The sequence below is a fragment of the Triturus cristatus genome, chromosome 3_2, assembly GCF_964204655.1.
Source record: "Triturus cristatus chromosome 3_2, aTriCri1.1, whole genome shotgun sequence".
Lineage (NCBI taxonomy): Eukaryota > Metazoa > Chordata > Amphibia > Caudata > Salamandridae > Triturus > Triturus cristatus.
Genome location: NC_140584.1, coordinates 593756616 through 593773548, shown reverse-complemented (window position 1 = coordinate 593773548; position 16933 = coordinate 593756616). Strand labels below are relative to the sequence as shown.

General features: G+C 42.8%; 1 protein-coding gene across 11 annotated transcripts in view; it reads right to left on the bottom strand.

The window, feature by feature from the left end:
• PTP4A2 (protein tyrosine phosphatase 4A2) overlaps positions 1-16933 on the bottom strand; it is a 216412-nt gene that overhangs the window by 166798 nt on the left and 32681 nt on the right. The window lies entirely within an intron of this gene.

Sequence of the window (16933 nt, the reverse complement as noted above, 5' to 3'; positions counted from 1 at the left end):
ATACCCACACTTTTCAAACCTAGACTATTGTTACATTTCAAACCCAGACTACTGTTCCAATCTCAAAACATTTCCACAGGCACTACAAAGCGCATATTTCAAACCCGGCTATCTGAGAATTTCCACTTGCATGTTTTCAGTTTCAAAATTGTAAAATCGGTAGTACTAGGGGTAGCGTTTAAGGTGTCCACTAAGGTAACTTGTCTTGATTGGAAAAAAAAAAAAAAAACAATCACATTTGAAAGACATCTACATGAGTATGTACCCATGTACCTCCTTGCACATACATCTCAATAGGGATGCACCAAGCAATCCTCTAGGACCAGAGACCTGCAAATCTTCTAGAATACTATACAGCACACAATGCTTGCAGTTAGCGGCTGCTAAAATGGCCACCCCTGGTGTTCCCTTTGTATTTTTTTTTTATAGCTCTCCGAGAACTTTCTACCTCCAGAAAAAATTACCATTAATAAAAAGATCTTAAACCATGAAAACTATATATAAATCTATCACATAAAGGGTGGTGGAAATAGTCTTAACTGATTAAATGAACTGACTTTGTCCATACACTAACCTATTGAAGGCTACCTAATGTAACCCATATGTCCAGAAAAAAACACATGCCTGAGCTTAAACACCTATGGGGTTCTGCACCAAATAAAACACATCCCAACATAATGTCCAAGAAGCAGTATGTGTAAGCTAGGACCATGGGTTTATGAGATGTAAATCATAGCGGTTATAAAAAAAAAGTGACCTTAGTCAGTCATTCATAACTTACATATCGGGAGTGTCCAAAGAAAGTCCTGAATGGATGGGTTCATCATATAATATCTGCCCAACAAAGTCTTTTTGAGAAAGTTTCTAAATATATGGACTATTTCCTGAACTCGTTGGTAAAGACTCTTCCATCATACTTGAGGGATTCAATAAACTCAGGAAAATATAGGACATCAAATGGGAACAAAACATGGTACTTGTGACGTTAGACATATCCACTCTCTATATGAGCATTAGACAGAGATGGACTAAGCAACAGAACAGTTCCTGAGAATGAAACCTATGAGATTTGCAACCCATAATCAAATGATATTGGAAATGATGGAATGCTGCCTAATCAAAAATATTTTTCTGTTTGGGAATGAAATGTTCCAGCAAGAACAGGGGCACCCGCTTCACCCCCAGCTATGCTAATTTACATCTCGGCTGGTGGGAGGAGCAGGTACTCGGAGGCTCAGAAACGAAACATTGGTCTATAAAGATTTTAATTTGGTCAAGATTCATTGATTAATCTTTAAGTCTTTATGCTGTGGCAGGGCACAGAGGCAGAAGTTGATCAGTTCATTTGGAATTAAATACCAATGGTCTAAATTTAGACTTTGTTGGGCATAGGAGTAGACTATCAGAGTTCTTGGACATTAAGGTTTGTGTGGCTGGAGATACATTGGGGAGTACAGTATTTAGGAAACCAACAGCGGGAAACACTTTTATATGCTGGGAGTTCACACCAAACACCCCTCATAAAAAGTATCCCCTTTGGGGAATGTTACAGAGCAAAGAGCTTGTAGCACTCTACAAGCGTATGATAAAATGAGGAGGAAATTAAATATTGCTTCGCCCACCTTGGAAACCGCATCAGCGAAAGCTCGGAATTTGAACAGAGTGTAAACACAGACATCATCAATAAGGAAGATAAGGGGGGTAATATTGTGCTGTGGCCGAGGACACTTTACATGGAAGAAGCTTTGCGCCATCTCAACGATGCTGAATGTTACAGAAAAGCAACCTTTCTAGAATTAAGACAAATTAAAGACACTGTTTTTACTGAGTTGGCCCAATGGAAACATGTGGGATTGTCGGCTAAAAATGAATACTGTTTAAGAAATGAATATCCTATCACTCCAGTACTATACTTGATGCCAAAAGTTCACAAAAATGTTGTACCGGTGCCAGGTAGACAGATTATTTCAGCACAGAAAAGCTTGTTGGAAGCGATGTCCAAATATGCGGATAATTTCTTACATGATTTTGTAGAAAGTCTACCTTCTTTTATCAGAGACACTGGTCACTTTTTAAGCAAACTTGAAAGAGTTGAATGGGAAGAAGACGGTCTTTTAATCGTTATGGGTATTTGTTCACTTTATACCAGCATCCCCCATTCTGACGGTATCAATGCAGTAAGCTATGTTTTAGAAAAACGAAGTATTCATATGTACGATCACAACAAAATTATTTTAAGAATGATTGACATCTGTTTAACAAGAAGTTTTTCAACAGCTATGTGGTGTGGCGATGGGGGCATGCTTCTCCCCTAGCTATGCGTGTTTACACGTTGGCTGGTGGGAGGAGGATGTCCTTAGGGCTACCCACAAGTCTGTTTATGATAAGCATGTACTCCATTGGTGGAGATTTATCGACGACGTTTGTCTAATCTGGAAAGGATCTGTTGAATTGGCTACACAGTTTGTGGATAGTCTTAATGTCAACACGCTCAATCTTAACTTGACGGCTGACATCAGCAATGAAAGAGTTCAATTTCTTGATGTTGAGATATACATTAGGGATAAGGCAATCCATACCAAACTGCATAGGAAGACAACAGCTGGCAACTCTGTACTCCACGCCAGCAGCTCCCAACCTAACCATCTCATCTGCAGTATGCCGTACGGAGAATTTCTGAGAATTAGGCGTATCTGCAGTCATGAAGAAGACCTCAAAAAGTGCCAATCGGAAGCTTTTGAAAGATTCAGAGCCAGAGGCCACAAGACAAAAGAACTCAGTGTAGCCCTTGACACAGCCAACAGTCATACTAGGGAGGAGTGTCTATCAGTAGCAACTATTTCCAGTACTCTGCCTATTCAGACCACCAGCAGTAATATCCTTAATGATGTTGAACCTGTTAATACAATCAGATTGATAACCACTTACAGCAGACAAGACCAGTGCGTAAACTTTTATATAAAAACTGGCCTATTGTACGATCCGATATTACATTATCGCAAATTTTTCCCGAGCTCCCATCACTCACTTTTAGACTAGCACCATCGATGAGACCCACTTGTCAAAACTAGTCCCGAAGTAACTACTTCCAATACTTGGTTATCAGTTAGATCAGGTTTTTTCAAGTGTAGTTCGTGCCGCATGTGCAAATTTGGTAAAAATACTTCGAGTACACCACTGCTTTTAGTCCCCAACCGATTAAAATTCAAGGTCACTTCACTGGTAGAACAGACTTTGCAGAGTACATTTTGGAATGTACTTGCCATTTACTTTATGTTGGAAGTACCAAATTGCAAGTGTTTAACAGGATTCTCCAACATTTTAGTGCAGTAGTTAACTCAGATCCTAACTACCCAGTGGCACGACACTTAAATTGATCCACAATAACAACCTGAATGACCTAAGCTACTACGTTATAGGTTCTATACCCAAGAGCAGCAGGGGCGGTAATACAGAGAAAAGATCAAGACAACTGGAATTGGAATTTATTATGCTACTGGATACTAAGATGCCAAATGACCTTAACACCAGTGACGACTTGCATAACTTTTTATAATCTTGGGTTTATGTTATTTGTGCCATCATTATATATTGTGGGTTCTTAGATGCATTTTAACTGTTTTTATTTCTGCTTCTACTCGGTTTTATTCTAGGTTCGCCTAGTTTTACCAGGTTTTAGAAGGGATTGCTCTGGGGTTTTTTTTGTAGCTCTTTGGACCTTTTACAATATGCACTGTCAAGTTGACAATGACTATATTTTATGTATCACTCTGACTATCTTATCTAATATACAATTGCACTTTATGTCTGATTCCATCATAAGTGATGTTTTTTCATATGAATCAAGGTGGCTTTTTACTTGGTTTTATCTCTGTTTCATTTGTTTTACCTGGGTTCCCCGGTTTTACAGAGTGTTTTAGCTCCTTGGCTCACTTGTATAGTATTATACGATTTGCACTAATTAAATATATTATATTGCTCATATGCATAAGGATTGTTTACATCACATTTGCACTTTATTGACCTTCCTGTCTTGTTCTAATGAACTCTGTACTTTAAAATCTATTTAATAGATGGATGATCTGAATTTCTGCGCTTTTTTTTAAATGTTCAGTATGCACTTGCATTTTACTCTATCTTTTGAGAGTGTTTGTGTAAAGCTGCTATCTATTTATATTATTTGACACCTTGCACTTTTTCTATGCACATTTTGCACATATACTTAATTGTATGCGACTCATTTAAATACCAGGAAATGTACATTGGAAAGTCCGGTACTGCTTTTGTATTTATATCGCAGTTCTTTGAGCACTATGCTATTATTAATCAATTACATCTTGTGATCTATGCACACAATGTTGCGACTAAAAATAAGAACGTTTTGGTGCGGTCCATCTAAATGTATATATTTAGATATTAATTTTATGTTTCATACTTGTTTGTACATTATTTAGCAAACATGAGATGTCACTTTTTTCGAAAATTAATATTTCTTCCTTTTTAATTACTGGTATGAGCAACTTGCATTCTATCCCGTGATATAGATAGATAATCTATACATCTATGTTTTGATAGGTCCAGCGCGTCATGTGATCAAGACCGCAGAAACGCAGTTGAAACATCACGCTGGGCTCTTGCTTGAATTATTATTTGATGCACTTGTAACTGCAATAAAAAGGATTTTCTAATCTCCACATTGTGATCCGTACCCGTTTGGTTGCTGAGAAAGGAATCTATAACACGGACTGGTTATATACCCATACATACATACATACATACATACATACAAACACACATATATTATCTACTGGCGGTCGCCAGTAGATAGTTATAGTTAGGACCGCGTTTCCATAGGAAATCTCAAAATTCTATTTTGAATAACTTTGGCGCCGGTTGACGAATCTTCGCAAAATTTTCAAAACTAATGGGGCGCTCCGCTCCGCTCCTACCCTGAAAGTCTCGGGGGGATTCGTCAAGCGGGGGCCGAGAAAAAAGGGGGGTCCCAAAACGTGTTTTCCCCATGCATTTTCCCATAGGACCTTTAGTCTAAGGTACAACCCGAACGGCTGAACAGAATTACTTGAAATTTGGCAGAGAGGTAGTCCTCAGGTCAGGGATGTGCCTTTTGCATATATGGAGTCAATCTGTTCAGTAGTTCCTGAGAAAATTGCAGTTAAAAGCACATACATATCTATAGCCGCGCACCGTGCGCGCACCCTAACGTGCGTGAGCGTAATTCGGATTGGTTGTTACATGTCAGTCAACGTTCGATTCGGTCGAAATTAGGAAGTGTCGGCCGCCATTTTGTTTGTTTTCAGTGCGAGAGTGGAAAAGGAAGGTGGCGAACGTGAAAAGGGGGCAGGGTAGAGAGTTCCTGACCCCCTAGCCTTGGTCAGGGGGTCCCTGAAGGACCCCGAAGGCAGAAAAAAACATTTACATTTTTTTTTTTTTTTTTTTTTTTTTTTTTTTAAATCGGAGGTGCGCGCACGGTGAAAAACCATAAAAAAAAAAAATTAATACGTAGTTTATTGAAAAAAATATATATAAAACAAATACATACATAACTTAGCATTTAAAAAACCATACAAATTCACTTAAAAAACCATAGGTTTCACACATGTTATAGTTAGGTGGATATTTCACTCGTAAAAAACCAATGAAATTCCCCCGTTATAGTTAGTTTAGATAACTATAACTCGCACGACCGCCACTCTATCACAAGGATGATGTCATCAGTGATGTCATGAGTGATGCCACTGACCATGTCATGAGTGATGTAATATGTGACGTCATGAGCAGATGATTGCGGGCGCGCGAGTTATAGTTCTCAACTAACTATAACGGGGGAATTTCATTGGTTTTTTACGAGTGAAATATCCACCTAACTATAACATGTGTGAAACCTATGGTTTTTTTAAGTGAAAAAAAAATATATATATTTATATACACAGACACACACACACACACACACACACACACACTTTACAAGGCAAAATAAATTCCATTTATATATTTCTCTATGCTGCTTAATATATCTTTCATGACACATATTTGGAATAGCAATGTGATGAATCTACTAATTTAATTTTTGGCTGTGTCCCCTTTAAAAGTGATACCGGTTTTTAATTGGTGGTGGTGAAAGGGAGTGTTTTCCCTTTAAATTGACACTCAGTACAACACTATGACCCAGTAGAAGGCGCAAGCCGAAACGCGTAGGTAATTTTTTTCCACTTGTATGGACTGTTATGTTAAAAGCATTTATTAAGCGCACGTACACCAACAGTTTCTTGGCGCTCAAGTGAGGATCACGGCAGTGGCAGGAGGATTGCTTAATCAGAATATGCTTGAGTGAAAAATCAAATCTTTAACTGTTTCCTAAATTGGACATGGGAAGTCAAAGATCTAATCTCCGCTGGGAGGGAATTTCAAAATTGCGGAACAAAGACAGAAACCCTTAGTCCGCCATACTTAATCGGTTTGGCTGAAGGAATTACCAACAAATTCAAGTGGGAGGATCTAAGGTTTCGAGAGGGAATGTAACGGTGTAAGCGCGCAGAGATAAAAGCCGGGCCGTTGCAGTGTAGTGCTTTGAAGATGATGCAACCCATCTTAAAAGGCACAGCGCTTACCAACAGGGAGCCAATGTAGGCTTTTCATTAATGGGCTGACATGATTAAGTTAAAGCCATTTGCTTTGCTAATGGTATTGTATAGCAAAGCAAATGGCTTTAACTTAATGACAGGTGAGACCTATTGCATTTTTTAGGCTTGTTTTTATTGAAAGTGCCCAGAGAGTTGAATTTTGCAGCTGCTAAAAGAGCCGTAAAACAAGATTTAGATAGGACTGAGGTACTTGTGGATGCTGTGACTGACAGTAGTGGAATGCATGAAGCAACAATGATTCACCCCCTGTTGACAAATTGCAAGGTCCGCGGATACGTGTAGCAACACTCACTGAGACACACGGGCGGCCAAGCACATGGGACACTGATGTGCAAACAGTCACCATCGGCAACATGTGCAGCGCATGTGCACTGTGAAACTTCTCAGCCGGCAGCCACACAATTCATTGAGTCACATGGCTCGAATGCATGCACAGTGACACTTGTACAGGTAGACTCTGGGACACTCCTGCACGACTACACGAGCGGAAGTACTAACACACTTGGTGTGTGTTGCCTACATAGAGTGCGCACCCAGGCCCAACAGTTCTGCCCACCATACTCTTTAGTACCACAACCGCAGGACACACCCCATCCAAAGGAGTCTTACATTGCACCAGCCAACTCATGACAAGGTGACAAATACTGACTTCAGGCTGCGATGGATATATATGCCAGGCTCCCTCAAAACAGGCAGGGGTGCGGATAAATCCCCAGTGCTATGTGAGCTTACAAGGTTGTGAGGGTATAGCAAGGTGTGCTGTACAAATCACATTTTTTTTGCAACTTTGCTGCAATATTCATTTAATTATATGTGTGGGTGCCAAATGCAGTGTTACAAAAAGACATTTCACAGGCATTGTGTTTTTATTTCAAGTTGTCAGTACAATATGGATTTTTGTACACTGGGGGGCTTACAAATCTATTTTTTTACTTTTTGAACACTCGCGGCATTCGTGCTTTACTTTAGTTAAGCGCAGGTGCCTCGATTGTTGAAAAAGTAAAGATTCCTTTTGTGTTGCTCCGTGACCAGAAGGCCAATTCACCCTTGCCCCAACCCAGGAGATGGAGGCCAGATCTTCGCTGACCACGAATCTGAACGACACAGCACTGGGTTGGTGTGACACACCAGTGGGAAGTTTCACAAGGTCCATCCTGCTACTGCAAAATATATGTAGCAGGATTCAGGGCTAGAGGTGTGAGCCCACTTTATGGCCACAAGCACAATAAGTGACTTAGCACACAGGCAGAATCCCACTTTCAAGTAAAAGCCTGTGGTTCCAACTACAACCTTGCAAGCCAGGGTTAAAGCAGTACTTTCCCCCCCCAGAGGTGAGCAGGCATGCAAAACTATTTTGGTGGACCTCTAATGAAAGGTTAGTCCCTAACAAATGTTTAGATAGTATCCTTGCATTGTTCATACACTGCTGAGCCCTAAGATACATGAGAGAAACACTCCCAGTTCCCACTGGGGTAGGCAGCAGGGTCACTTTAGGCCCACAAGGCAGCTTAGAGAATCAACAGTATCTGCGCAGAAGGTTGAAGGGTCCCAGAGTCCCAAAGTGAGAGAAAGAAATTGTATCAGCAACCTCATCTTGGAGACAATAGACAGCCTGCTGAGGCAGTTATGTGGCAATGAACACCAGATTGCCTTGGTGAACACTATGTTGAGTGAAGCATGGTCTTGGCTGCTGTAAACATAATGACCTGGAATCGGTTATATCCCTGAAGTTAGAGGCGAGGCCTATGATGGCTGCTGTTTGGGGTACCTTGTTTATAGCATAGCAGACAAGTGTCTGGCACACTGTCTGTTGCGTAAGGGGTAAGGGCAATAGAATTTCTGGCCCAGGAAAGCCAGACAGGGGGGCTTTATTTGATAACATCTTGTATGCTAATGATTGGGGCCATCATACTGTCCCAGCGTAGATTAATGTATTCATACACGCATCAATGCCTGCATCATGTTGTATTGACATACATCAGATGAGAGGTGGGTGCCTTTCACAAGGATGAAAGGGATTATTAAGCTAAAAACAGGTTACTAGGGCTCAAAGCATTGAAGCGCTGTCGGTTTTATAGCACTGCAGGGCCCTCTAGGGAGAATTAAATGCGGAGTAGAAGCACGGGATCGGTTCAAACTTGCAGGTTACAGATTCAACATGGCTGTTTGTTGTCAACTGAGCTATTCTGCCAGCAGAAATGAGCAAATACCAAGCCCTGTCCAACATGCTGCACTGCTGCCCTCTATGGGCAGATGACAAAAAGATAGTAAACTCGGTTTAGATTTACAAGAAAGGGTCTTTCGATGATGCACGCAAAGACCAACAGAAATGCATTAGAAATAAATTAATAATAAAACAGCTGTCCTGAAGAACTTGTATTCCATTTGGTCCTAGTGGAATGTGTTAGTTTGTTTAGAAACACAAATATTATAAGAAAACTTGATAGTGAACATTAGCTACGTGTTAAGATGTAGTAGTTATGTTTGTGCTGTAGTCAGCTAGCTACTGAATGTGTTTCACGTTTTTTTTTTAAACTAAACATATATATGTTAAAAGGATACAAAAATAATAAAAAAACGGTCTAATATACAAATCAGGACTAGTCTGCCGCATAGAAAAAGATTATTCTTTGTAAAATTATTGTGAAACCTGAATTACTGAAACATATAGGCAAATGTATATGAAGCCAATCTTTTTACAAAACACCACACAGGAAGCAAGGACAGTCCACGAGTACTCCCAACGTATAGCCCACACAAAAACATGCAACAAACCAACTAACACGTGATAACTTAGAGGATGGACTCTGGAGATGTACTGTGAAAGGGGGAGATGTTCCATGCGGTGTTTTCATGCTCGTGTCCAATTCTTTGTAAAGAAAGAAGTGTGCCCCGGTGAAAGTTCCACACTCCCCGTCTTAAGTGTCCTATGTCCGAGTGTGTTGTAGGGTGTGTCAAGGTGTAGTCATCTATGGCTAGGCTGAGCACCCTTTTGTACACTGTGCCTGTAACTGGCTATCGTCTGACCTCGAGAAGTGTGACAATCGTGGCACCCGCGCTTTACCTACAGCCATAAGCTAAAGCGCGGGTGCCGCGATTGTAGCAAAAGTAAACAAATAGAATAACATCTATTTCTTTACTTTTTCAACAATCCCGGCACCCGCGCTTTAGCTTAACATGGCTGAAGATAAAGTGCATGTGCCGCGAAAGTGAATAAAGTTAATAAAAGCATTACACGCGTGTGCCGGTACCTTGGCCTAACCCCTGAGTGATCGCGAAAGTGAAAATAAAGTAAATAAAAGCATTACGCGCCTGTGCCGGTACTTAGGGCCCAGATGGAGGGAGGGTGGGAAAGCGAAAGCACGCCACCATGCACACGTACGGACAAAAAAAAAAAATGGGCACACGTGTGCACATCCCTAAAAAGTGCATTTTTTTGTCCGTACGTGATGGCGAGCGCAGCCATCTTTGTCTATCTGGACGCGCGTGCATTCAGCTTTGGCTGAATTGATAGCAAAAGGCACTCGCATGGCGAGAGCAGCGCATGCGCTGCTTTTGCCAGGCAAGACCTAAAAAAGGGAGGGCATACCCATTCTCTACAAGATTTAAAACACAACGATCTGAAGTGATCAGTTTCCAATCTTGTAGAAAGTGTGACACCCGACGCCCTACCGGACCAACATGTTCTACGATGGGGGATCTAGAACTGCTTTCCTGAAGTACCAACGGTGGCGGGAGGAGAAGTGATGGAGGAGGATTGCTGCAGAGAGGCTCCCCTAAGACGCCCTTTATTCTTCCCTCTGTACGATTTGTACAAAGGGTTCTGCTGCTGCTCGCCCTGTTGAGCCAGCTGGCGGCCACGAAAGGAAGCAGCTCTTCCAAACCACGATACCGCTTGTAGCCGTATCCCCCGGACTGCACCTGGAGGTCCAGATACCTTGCAGTAGCCCTGCTATTCTTAAAACACTGCAAGGCAGAGTCAGCCTTTGAACCAAATACTCGCAGAAGAGAATACCTTCTTTGCTGCCTGCTCCATTTTTTTTTAGAATCCCTATCACCAGGTATGGTAGGGAAAGAACCAGAAGATTGCTTCGAACAAGAAGCCTGGACCACCAAGCTTTCTGGAGATGGATGTGAAGACAGAAAAGCCGGATCCCCAGGAGCAGGCCTGTACCTTCTTGAAATGGAACTTGAAACTGCAGGAGCAGACTAAGGCTTCTGCCAAACTTCCATTATAGACTCCATTCAGGCATCATAAAGGGTAGCAGTAGTTCAGAGGCTGAAGAAGTTGTATTAAGAAACTCTGTAAGGATATTAGATTTTACCTCCGCTGAGGGAAGCTGCAGATCAAGCAATTCAACCACCTTCCTTATTACTACATGATAAGGAGCAATGTCTTGTAATATTCCAGCCTTCGGGGATGACAGATCATACTCAGGAGAAGTACCCAACCCAATGGCCCTCCTGTAAGCCCTCAAACTCGTCCACAGATTCAACAATTTCTCCTTCCTCCTGATCCTGTGCATATTCCTCCTCCTCAACGAGTCTCTGCGCCTCTCTCCTAGAGCGCTGTTTAAGAATCGGCGTCCCCAAGCCCGGCGCCGGTGAGGACATCAACAGCGTAGATGGAGGAGCCTCAGCTTCAAACCTCGGCGTCGATCGAATTCGAGGCGGCGCCGACTCGACACCGGGAAATGCCAAGCCGGAGTCGACAACAAGAATGGCACACAAAGGGTGCTTGAGCATAGTGGTGAGGCACACCAAAGTTAAAGGTCAAAGGACCCACAGGGCCCGAAGGCACATCAGATGGAGTAGAGGCCCTGGCAAACATACCAAACATCGCATTAAGAAAATGCGTAGGGTCTGATCCAGGAACAGGAAATGGAGGATATGGATCCGTACCTTCCTGAAGCGGAATCACCTGAGGCCGGAGCCTGCGGAACCAGGGACGGCGCCCGCACAGGTGAAGCCACATGGCCTGGAGAAGACTCCCCGGGCGTCGGAGACATAGCAGGAGCCGGAGAACCTTCATGAGACGAAGAGCCCTCGGAACTGGAGATGGAACCGGCGTCACCCGTGGAGATGGAGTTGGAGAAACAAAGTCCTGTCTTTGAAGTCGCTTACCTGGAGAAGGCGACCTCGAAGCCCTGACCTTCGACGAACGGCGCCGAGAGCCATGTCTCCTCTTAGACTTATGTTTTCTTGATTTCGAAGTATGAAAAGATGACAACTTCGTTCTTTTACGACCCCTCTTCTACTTCTCGGCTCTGGCTATAAACCGCTTAGCCTCACGCTCCTTAATGGCCTTCGGATTCATCGACGTCGTGTTCCGATGATAAGCACCAGAGGCAATCATCATGCGGGTCAGTGATCGACATGTGAACACCGCACTCTCTGCAGGATTTAAACCCAGACTATCTAGAAGTAGCCATTGGAAATCCTTGAGGATACAAAGTTCTCTATAGAAAATGGAGAGCCCCTAGAAAAACTGTTTGCGAGGACGGCGCGGAAAAAAGGGAACTGACGTCAGCACGCCGACGTCTTCTTATGGCCTCGATGATGTAATTCGGAGTCGCGAGCGGAGCCGTGCTATTATGACGTCCTCATGGGAGAGCTCGGAAAGAATTTCCACGTTATGCTGGTGCAGGGGGTATTCAGAAGGTGAGGAATCCACAGGCAGAAGTATCCATAATAAATGTAAAAAATAATTATATATTACACACACACACATATACACACATATATATACATATATACATACACATATATGTAGAAACACCTACATATACACACACTCTGGGGGAGTTAATCTGAGATAATGTACCTCACTGGTTACAATACGGAGCTTAACATGAGGTACACGGAAAGCAAAAAACTTGAATGTTACACAGCGCACTCCGCTTGGTGTGAGAGGGTAAATATTTGCGTTTATTAAATATCCAGTACTGAACACTTCTAACGGGCAACACACGTGCAAGTAGCAGTTCAATTACATTGCAGGAAGCCAGTTAAAAAGGCAGCCAGAGAAAGCAGAACTAGAAAGATATACCGTGCAGAAGAATATTTTAAATTTAACCGTGCATGGAGCGTAAACATGCAGTGAGAGTACACATGCAGTGAGAGTACACATGCAGTGAGAGTAAAAGTGAGCCCTTTCTTTAGTTACGAGGAAAGTAAGAGGACCGGATAGCAATATGTTCACCTTTGACACCTCAATCTCTTGTAGGTAGTGAGGTCTAGCAGTCATGACTTACTCCATGAGGTGAAGGGTTATAGATATTCAAAATGCTGTAGGGCACAATTAATAACTCACCAACGTCATTGACCATTCAGTAAAAAAAAAAAAAAATTACAAGCAGAGAAAATGAGACTATAGCACTTTGTGTTCAAGTTACAGCCTTAAATATTGTTAGAGATGCCGCACACAAGTCTCAAGATGTTCAGTGAACACAGATCTACATGCAAAGCTAACACATAGGGTGGTGCATTGAAACAACTTTGACAGGGTCATTTAACATGATGATACTAGTACGTAGGCATTTTATCGCTGCCTATGCTGTTCAAGGATGTTTCTCAAATTAAAAGGTGTTACTCCTAAAATAGTCCCATGTCCATGGACTAAAGGGGGATTACCCTGCCTTACCTCCCCCCAAAAAAGTCCTGAACTCGAAGCAAACCACTACCGAAACAAAACATTTCATACACACAAAACAAAGTTACCAGTTACAAAAACCAGAGGGACCTATCTGGTCACTAGCGCCCAGCTGAGGGGCATAGTATAGTTCTAGAGCAGAAAGCTCACTCACATACAAAGTGGATCATCTTTTGCAATGAGACATGACAGAATGGTGGGCTAATTCCCACATCATGTAACAAGTCCTGCTTAGGGTAACTCAACAACCACCGTCAAGATTTTATAAAGGCGTGGGTACAAACAACAGTCATTAAGAACACCTTTAGCCACAGATAACTTACCTCTTTAGGGTTAGTGATGATAATAAGCTTTATTCAGCAATATTTCACTAACTGTAAGGGCTAGACGTTTCAAACTGTTCTGCATTCAGGACAAACTGTTCAAGCCGGTGCAACCAGTCTCCATGCAGGATCTTGTGAAGATAGATATAGATGTATACATATACATATACATATACATATACACACACACACACACAAACACCTTTACTTGCATGCTGGAGTACCAAGGCTGACTTTCTTCTAGTCCATTTGATGGAAAGAAAGGTAGGAAGAGGCACCCTAATGGATAAAAAGGACCAGAAATGATTGCAAGCTTACTGTTTTTGAATTGTGGGGATGGAATAGATCCTGGATCCTAAGGTCTCTTGTTTCTTAGGCAGTTGAGCTAGGACTTCTTCATGGTGCCCAGGCTGTCACAATTGTTTTAAATGTTTCATTAAGCTCATTGCAGACAGCTGAGCCTTGTGCTGCTTACCCATCATGTGCTCTTCATGGCAAACAGGAGTAGGTCTTCTACCTCTGCTCATGTCAGGCAATAAACAGATTCCGCAATATTCCCAGAATAAGGGCCAATCTACAGGGAGAATGACAATCATTCCTGCTTAGACTTCCATTCCTATGTGGCTGCGTGTACAAGCCGCCTAAGTATCCAATTGACTAACATGATTTACCTACTAGCGGAGGGGTCAAGTACTTCCACTGTACTAGAGAGAAAACTGGTGTGGCAAACTAGTCTTCTGAGATTGCAAAGATGGAAATCATTACCACAGTAATGTAACTTTGCAGAAAAAGTGTCAAAGCATTGAGCACCTTGAGTTTGAGACTTGCTGCGCGGCTTCTATTTTAAGGGTATACGAAGACATAAAATCAAGCTCTTGCTTAATAGTCTGTGGGCTCTGTTACAAACATATCCCTCACAAAAATAAAAACACTGGTGAGCCAGACAGTGAAACAAAACTCAGCTGTATTATAAAAGAAAGCTAGACAGTGGAACTGTCCCAATGTAGGGAGGTTCTGAATTCTTTACTCAGAGTAATCAATGACAGTCCAATAATAGCCCACTCTACAACATGTACGATTAGGAGGGTCAAACCTTTGTCTGTGCTTAGTCATCACTGCCAGAGAAAAATGCTTCCTTGGACTGCCTTGAACTTCTGGATCTAGCATGTGCTATAACATTTTCAAATACCACCAAAGCTTTGCAAAAGTACCTGCCTGGCGAAGTTATTTTTATTTTAGCCTAGGGGCTGTGGGGGTGGTCAAGGGCAGTGGTTCGGGTACTCTTTAGAATCTATCAAATGTCAAGAAAATTCAGAAACAACCAAGCCATGACCAACAATTTATGTATATTAACACAAAGCTCAAACTGGCACTCAACATGAGTCTTCAGAAGCAGTAACAAGCATTTGCAATGCAATAGGTCTCGCATTTGCGAGAGTTTAAGCTTTTGGCATTGTAAATGGCAAAGCTTTTTATTTATCGGTTTTGATAATTAACACATGAATAAAAAGCATCGTCATTTAAAATGCCAATAGCTCAAACTCAATAAGACCCATTTCATTTCAAAGAAGCTGCTGCCATTGTCCCGCGCGGCTTGGAAAGTAAAAGCACGCATAGAGCACTACATGTTGCAGGAAAGCATGTCTTGCCAGCAGAAGTGACATCACAAGCTATTTGACTTTTACTTTGGCTCACAGACATATGCTTACACATACACACACATTCAAACACTTTTTTACATATAAACACACTCATAAGCAAGCACGCATGCAACATACATTTAAAAGCATTCTTACTTACCTTGGCTGCCATATGGGGTCATATTCCAGCTAACAATGCTCCATTTTTAGGTCTCGGCTGCGAAGGCTGCGCTTGCGCAGTCTCGCTCCGAGATTTAATGACTTTGAGAAGAGGGGCTTGCACCCGCCCCTCTTCTCTCCTTTTCTCCATTGGCTGGCCTCTTAAATGCTGGCCAGCCACTGGAGAAGAGGTCCAGTCACTCCGTTGAAGCCCCGTCCTTTTCGGATCGGGGGGCGTGTTTTTTGCGAGAAGTCTCAGGGAGGAGACAACAGCAAAACACGCCCCCAAATCCGAAAAGGACGTGGCGTTTCTCCGAGGCATTTTCTGCTGTGCCTCGGAGAAAGGCGGTGGTGTCCCGGCGTTGCTCCCTCACCTGATCTCCTTCGTCATCAACGATTACCAGCCCGGAGGCTGCATCGTCTCGCACCTGGACCCCATCCACATCTTCGAAAGGCCCATCGTTTCTGTGTCCGTCTTCAGCGACTCGGCGCTGTGCTTCGGCTGCAAGTTCCAGTTCAAGCCGATCCGGGTGTCCGAGCCAGTGGCGTTTTTGCCTGTGCGGAGGGGTAGCGTCACCATCCTCAGGTAAGGAAAGTTGGGGCTACTGCCATGCTGGGGAGGGAAGATACCCCCGTGTAGGGCTACAGTGATAGGTTATGTCATTTTAAGTGCAAAAAGGCTAAGCATCTTGTCCGGCAGCGAGGCCCCATGCACTCCGCCATGTTGAAGCTTTCCAGTCGCTATTGAGCTGAGGGGCCTGTCTCTGGACCCTGCCATGGCTGGGGAGCAGCAGCTGCAGGAACCAGTGAGTACGGGCCTGGCTTTCCTTTAGCAGTGGCGAGCGGGCCTCGAGACGTTCGCTTGCACCCAGGGACATTTTAAATTTTCGGGGGTCCTGGGCCACTCGTATTTTGTGAGGCCTCGTTTGTAAGTTTTGAAACGTATGATATAATTTCAGCACTTTAATGCCGTCCTTGGCCATGTTGCTCACAGTGCACAGGCACACCTCGAAATTCAAAATGTATTTACATCTAATATTCATGAACAGTGACGTGTGCTTTCAGGATTATAATTCAGCAGCAGTTCACTAACATGATTGTTTATAATCTGTGAGACCTCCTGCGATTGCTGATATGTGAGGTCCTGTTTTGGTCTAAAAGAAACTGGTTTTATGGCTGTCACATGGGGTTGAAAAACAAACACTTTTGTGCCATGTCTGCAACAGACTCCAATACATCACCCACGCTAAAAATAAATTAAAGAAAACTTATTTTAAAAAATGGATTAAGAATTATTTAGGGTCTTCAGGCAAAAGCAAAGCTGGCTCTATCAGGGAAAATATACAATGACTAATGCTTTACAGGTAATTCCATTTGTGTCTGGCACCCTGCAGGGTGGAGGGTGACGCCACACCACATTTGAAGCAGTCCCTGCTCGCTGGCCGCGTGTGCACGCTCACGTGACCGTTGTGCCCAAAACCTGACAGGCCCGGGTGA